The sequence below is a fragment of the Montipora foliosa genome, chromosome 5, assembly GCF_036669935.1.
Source record: "Montipora foliosa isolate CH-2021 chromosome 5, ASM3666993v2, whole genome shotgun sequence".
Classification (NCBI taxonomy): domain Eukaryota; kingdom Metazoa; phylum Cnidaria; class Anthozoa; order Scleractinia; family Acroporidae; genus Montipora; species Montipora foliosa.
In genome coordinates this window covers 27510555-27516918 of record NC_090873.1, presented here as the reverse complement: position 1 = coordinate 27516918, position 6364 = coordinate 27510555, and the positions used below count along the sequence as shown (strand labels likewise).

General features: G+C 39.6%; 1 pseudogene; it reads right to left on the bottom strand.

Moving 5' to 3' along the window:
• Positions 1 to 5634, bottom strand: part of LOC138003849 (uncharacterized) — an 18359-nt pseudogene extending 12725 nt beyond the window's left edge.
• Between the last annotated feature and the right edge of the window lie 730 nt (positions 5635 to 6364).

Sequence of the window (6364 nt, the reverse complement as noted above, 5' to 3'; positions counted from 1 at the left end):
CAGTTTCTTGAAATTTCCGACAGCAATGTGAAACATTGACAACGCCGGTTTCACGGGGTAGTTGAGTAGATAACAAGAACTTTTTACAATTTTTAGTAGAAAAGGTGAAAACTTTAAGATAAATACTGTGTGATTACCTCAAAATGAGGAAACTCAAGTGAAAATGGGATTAAGTATCTGGCGCCATGATATTTCCATGGTTTTTCAGGTTTGCAGAGATCGCACAGCTTGGCTCCCTCGCATGTTAAAAGGCATTCTTCCACGCTTATTCCTCTACTGACCCAAGCCTGTATGCAGTCAAAATATAAAAGTACATATCAACAGGAGATTTTGTATGGCTTGAAGTGTCAAAAAAGGCGTTGAAAAAAGCATAAGTTATCTTGACCACCGAGGCACTGTTAAGTTAATATGTCTGATTTACAAGTCTCGAGAAACATCATATCATGTAGGCACACGAATCATACATGTAAACTGGACCTCTAAAGAAAGCCTTCGACAACGAGGTACCTCCCTCTTCTTTTATGCTAGCGTCTTGTAAGCAGTTAATTGGTCCGCTATAAGGTACAAAGTGAGCATTATGAAAGTAAGAACAATGTTGATCAACAATGAAAAGCACGGTGCCAGGCCTAGGTCCCCTTAACTACTGTTCTCTGGGCTTAAAAACGCTATGAATGTTGCTTCTATATCTGAAAAGGATTGTAATTCATCGAATGAGTTGCGTGATGTGGTTTGCGTAGCGTAACGTATCGCAGCATGGCTAATTGGTGTAGTGTTGTCATCCTCGGATATTCCAAACTATGGCTAAACCAGAGAGAGAAGGATAGTTAAATATTTAGTTTAACAGCTTCCAAAAAGAAAGAGCTGTAATACAACCGGCTGTGAGCTCCACTACCTGAGGACCTGTGGGAAGAATGTTTTTTTCTGAACTGTGAGATGCTGTAAAAGTTCTTTGCGCAATCTGGTTGGCCATTTGCCGATTCCGCTCGGTTTCAAGTAGAACACGATCCAGTTTCCTTTCGTCTATAAAAGAAAGAAATTTTGTGTAAAGAGAATACAGTCACCCATAGATTAATAATAAAAAGAACACTTGGCCTCCAGAGAGAAAACGAAAACTTACGAAAGCTTAACAACTTTGAGCTCCAAGTTTCGCATTGCTTGATGCCTGGCGAAAGACTTTTAAGGGCAGTTTTCTTTTGAAAGTCCAAGAGTATTCGGATTTTAACTGGTTTTGCATAACTACAGAAAGCGATAGGTGCACAAAATTTGCTCCCCTTTGCCACCCAATCTAAACTAATAACAGTCATTTTTCGCTTGTTTTGATTCTATCAAGGGATGATTGTGTCCTTTGTGATCGGCCAAAGTAATTTCTTTGGTTTTCCGTTTTACGAAAATCCATTAAAAACCACTCCGAATAAAAGCTATTTATTGGTACTTTACGTAAGACTGCTTATTACGTTGCACACGGTAGTTTAAGCTGTTATGTCTCCAGATGGACACTAATCTGCGATCTTTTTATGGGTTTGCTTCAGAAACGGCAGACGACATAACTTAACGGCAGGATTTCTATTAAGGACCATCAAATGAACGGAAAGTAAAATCATTTTCTTCCATAACTTTGCTAATGTGACATTTAGAATCAATTACGACTTTCTGAGGAGTACCTCTCTTTTATATCAAGCCACGTTTCTCTTGACAGATGCTTTTTTAACATTTTGAAGGCATCATTAAAATGGGCGTTTCGACACAAAGCACCATGACTTTTATTTTTAAGTGTCGTTTCTGCCGTTGAAAACTTGAAAAGTATCAATAATACTAATGATAATGATAATGATAATAATAATAATAATAATAATAATGACGATAATAATAATATTAATAACAATAATAATAATAATAATTTATTTGTGTAGCGCATACATCCATTATTTGCCTTGGGCGCTTTACAAATTATCCCTAAAACCACAATTTTGCTCTGAGAACTCAAAAACTGAAAAAATACTTAAAACACTAGAATCTAAAAAAGTAAAGATATTATAAAGAGTTACTATTAATAAATCAACAGTTCGATTGTTTCGTGACCATGTTTCGACTGTTTCAACATTCAATGTAATCCTATAGCACATGAATGTAATCCTTCCTACCTGTTAGAGGAAACAAATATCCGTATTTAGCAAAGTAAATGGACTCCAGACGCTCCACGACAACCTCTAACCTCTTCCTCTGAAATAGTGGATATTTTGCAGTTATAATTCCATCTTTAGGTTTTGCTACCTACGCTAAAGTTAGAATGGACACGCGAGATCATGTGGTTCTAAACCTAGGTGATCCAGTCGAATCTATTTGAAAGGTACTTGCGATACTACCCGTTGCAACGACGTTTAGGCCACGAATTTATATACTGAATTTATACTTTAGCCGTTCCATTTAGACGCCGCCTTCTCCAGCAAGATAAATTATAAAATAACGTGGTGGCTTTAGACAATCGAAGTAGTCATATGCGTTCACTTTGACACATTTTGGTAGGTACTCATCAAACGACGTCATCAATAGAAAACACCGCCCTTTTTGAATTTGAATGGGTTTGATTGACCGCTGAGTGATTTGCATAATAACCCTGTAACCCTAAAAACCACACGGAGACACTGTTGATTTTTTAAAAAAGTCAAAGAAATGGGACGTGTCCCGGGTCCTAGTGACCGCAGCGCCCATGAAAAATTTTAGTGTGTTATGGTGTGCGTTTTACGTTTGGGGATACGAGAGAGAAAAAAGTGAGCATTGTCAATCATTGCGTGTGCGTTGACTGAGTAGGTGAGAGAAACCTATTTACAAGTCCATCAAAACCTCCACATTCTTCATGTCGACGACGCGTTTGTCAAAGACCAGTCCTTTACGCTTAGTGCGGGGTCCCACATCCACATCCATTGAGAGTGAGGCCTTTCACTTTACAACACACTTTTCCATTCTTGGTCTTCCAGCCAGAATTTTTCGGACCAGCCGAGGTGAATTCTGTGATGTAATCCGGCACCATCATCCAACTCGTTGGTAATGTCGCCCAAGAAATCACCGAGCAGGATGTCGGGTTGACCGCGAAGCCAACGATAGATAACCGAGTCCGTGTCGAAGCAGAGGGTTTGTTGTCTTAACTTTTCGAAAGACTCGTACAATTTGAGACGGGCGAAGCAAGTGTTGAAGGCTGCCACGAAGAGGTTTTCTTCCGTTGTCCAACTGGTTTCTTGAGATGTTAGAGTAGACCATTTCCAACTCGTCTTCGGTGAAAACACGCACAGTATGGATGCGCCAAAAGGGGTTGGAGAGGACAGCAGAGAGAGAGGCTGATTCCTCGATGGCCACCGTGGTGAGTTTGTTAAGATTCTCACCAAATTTACCCCAGAAGGAGTTGAGCATCAGTTTGGCAGTGGCTTTTTGTCCTGGGTTCTTTCGGATCATAGAGGAGTTGATCACAATCCCTTCACGCTCTGGGTACTCACGGACGCATCGAACTTCGTCTTCTTTGGTAGAGGCCCAACTGGGCGCCAACCCACTCGAAAAAGACCGACCCAACATCGATATAGTCGACCACTACTTCTTAACACGCGATCCGGCCACCAAACGTCTTAAAGTGGGACCCTGCACCAAATGTTACGGGCTGGTCTTTAACAAAAGCCGCTCGTGGACCTTTCGACTTTCTAACTCACTTTTCGAGTTGATTTCGATGACATCGACATGGAGAATGTGGAGGCTTTGATGGACTTGTAAATAGTTTTTCCTCACCTACTCACGTCAACGCACACGCAGTGATTGACAATGCTCACTTTTTTCTCCCTCGTATCCCTTAACGTAAAACGCACACAATAACAAACTAAAAATTTTCATGGGCGCAGCGGTCATTAGGACCCGGCACACGTCCCACTTGTAAACTTCTTCGACTTTGACTTTTTCAAAAATCAACAGTGTCTCCGTGTGGTTTTAAGGGTTACAGGGTTATTATGCAAATCACTCAGCGGTCAATCAAACCCATTCAAATACAAAAGGGGCTGTGTTTTTTATTGATGACGTCATTTAATGAGTACCTGTCAAAGTGTGTCTAGGTGAACGCATATAACTATACTAATCGAGAACACCTATTCTTCACCTATTAATAGAAAACTTACGCGAGTCGTCTGCGTCCCTCGTTGTTTCCCATTTTTGCAACTAGTAAAACACTTTTGCCACCCACAGCATTTGAACATGAAAGAGATCAGGTTAATGGGAACTGGTATTGGATGACAGAAACTGTATGTCTGTATTGTTATGGCTTTCTTAAATGACCATTCCATCAGCGAGTTGTCCTAAGAAAAGTCAAAGAATGAACAAAAAAATTTAAAAAGAGAAACATCATTCAAAGCAGTCATTTCGTTAATAATGATGACAATAGATACAGCAAAAAATATACACAAACTGCATTACCAACATCTTTTATATCTTAAGTACCACAATTTGTTTTTACTTTTAAAAGGGATACATCAAGGCGCTCTTAAAGAAATGAGTTTGGGGCTCATCAGTCTGTTCAGCTAGTTTTGGTGTGTGCCCGGGGTGTGCGTTCTTCTTCTCATCATCACCCCAAAGTAGCATGCAACAATCTAATTTTCAAGCTGCAAGGGTATTTTCGGTAGCACAAATTCTCATAGCTAACAAACTTTAAAGGAGTGGAATGGCAGTAAAATTCTAATATGCCGAGTACTGAGGCTCTAGAGGACTGAAACAAAAGAAACCAAGTTAAGTTTGAGGCGTGTTAGAATAATTATAACATATCGATATTGATCTATTCATATTGCTATGAAGGGAGTACCATTAACGAGGACATGAACAAATGGAGTACAAACGATTTTAACTTTTCTACAAAGGAAACGAAAATTTAAAAACTTGAAGCCAATTAGTATCCTACCTGTACTTTCTGGTATGTTGGACAGAAGCGCGATCATCATATTGATAAGAAGAATGACTCCCATTACGAGGAACGCTCCATATAGAAAATTAACAAGTGTTATGGAAGGACCATCAGCTGACTCCAAGAAGTCTACATCCACAGCTCCTAACAAAGACCAACATAAATGCCGCACCATCTTCCACCAGCTGTGGATCAAGAAGAACTTAAGATACTGGCGAAGTCTAAACATTTCGTAAATCTCACAAACCCTAAATGTGCTGGGACCAGAAGCTCATGACCCTTGAAGCGTTTAACTCTGGTTCAGAGCTGTGGTTCTTTTGAGTTTATAAACTTCCGTATTTGGATGTAACTTAGCTCGCGCATTTTCCCCAGCTTTGTTCCAAGGAAAAGAGTTGCAAGTCACACGCTTCAAGGTCACGTGCTTCTGTATGGAACAAATAGCTCTTTTACGTCAAAGGAAACTGAGAGGTGTAAGATACAGATTTATGCAAAGAATACAAGTGACTTCTATCTTCTATTCATATCAGGACGAAGACTCAAATATCTCGTACAGACTAATAAACAATACAACGACGGGTTTACAACGCCCAGAGGAAGAAGATGATTAGAAGCCGATTATGTACGCTTCTAACCAGAATCATTGGAAGAAATGATAAAGCAATCGCTTACGACTCTCTTGGACTTACCAGGCTATCCCAGAACTGTTACAAACACTGCAACACAAACATACAAAGAACTGTGACTCACTTGTATTTTGTCAAGTACTTTTTTGGAAGGGGCGCATGATCCACACATCATACGAACTGAGATCTGCTTTTGAGTAATTTAAAATCTCCCCATTTTTGTTTTTAATTTTGCTAAACGTGCCAATACGTTACCGCAAACAATATATTAACCCTGTAACAGACAAAATAATATGGAAAGTAAATTGGTGAACATGTTGAAGAATTGTACGTTAAGGAGAAATATTCAGTCGTATGCACAAACTCACACATGGCAAGCAAATGTTAAGGTATATAACTTATGTAAGCTTAGGTCCGACGGCTTCTCCACCTCACCGTTCAGCTCTACCAAGAGAAGTTGATCCAAGGAAATGGAAAGAGGCGTGGTGGACACTTTTTTTTAGTAAAGACCGGATCTTTTTTTAAGACCACAACACGACAGACATCTGCATTTTTGATGGCAGAAAAAAAGCGCTGTGGGGCAAGCTTTGGCATATTATATTTCGCATACATATCGAGTAAATTCTAACAAATAAACGATTTGTTACTGACTTTAACTGGAAGAAGACGAAATCTACTCACAGGTTCTTTTCCCTTGTCGTCGGATATGAAAGGTACTTCTCAGCCCACGTAAACTTTAGTTGATTGCAATAGAAAAGTCCAAAAATAGTTTGCTATAAACTGCCCAGAAAATATGTTCTTAGCGATGTCACTC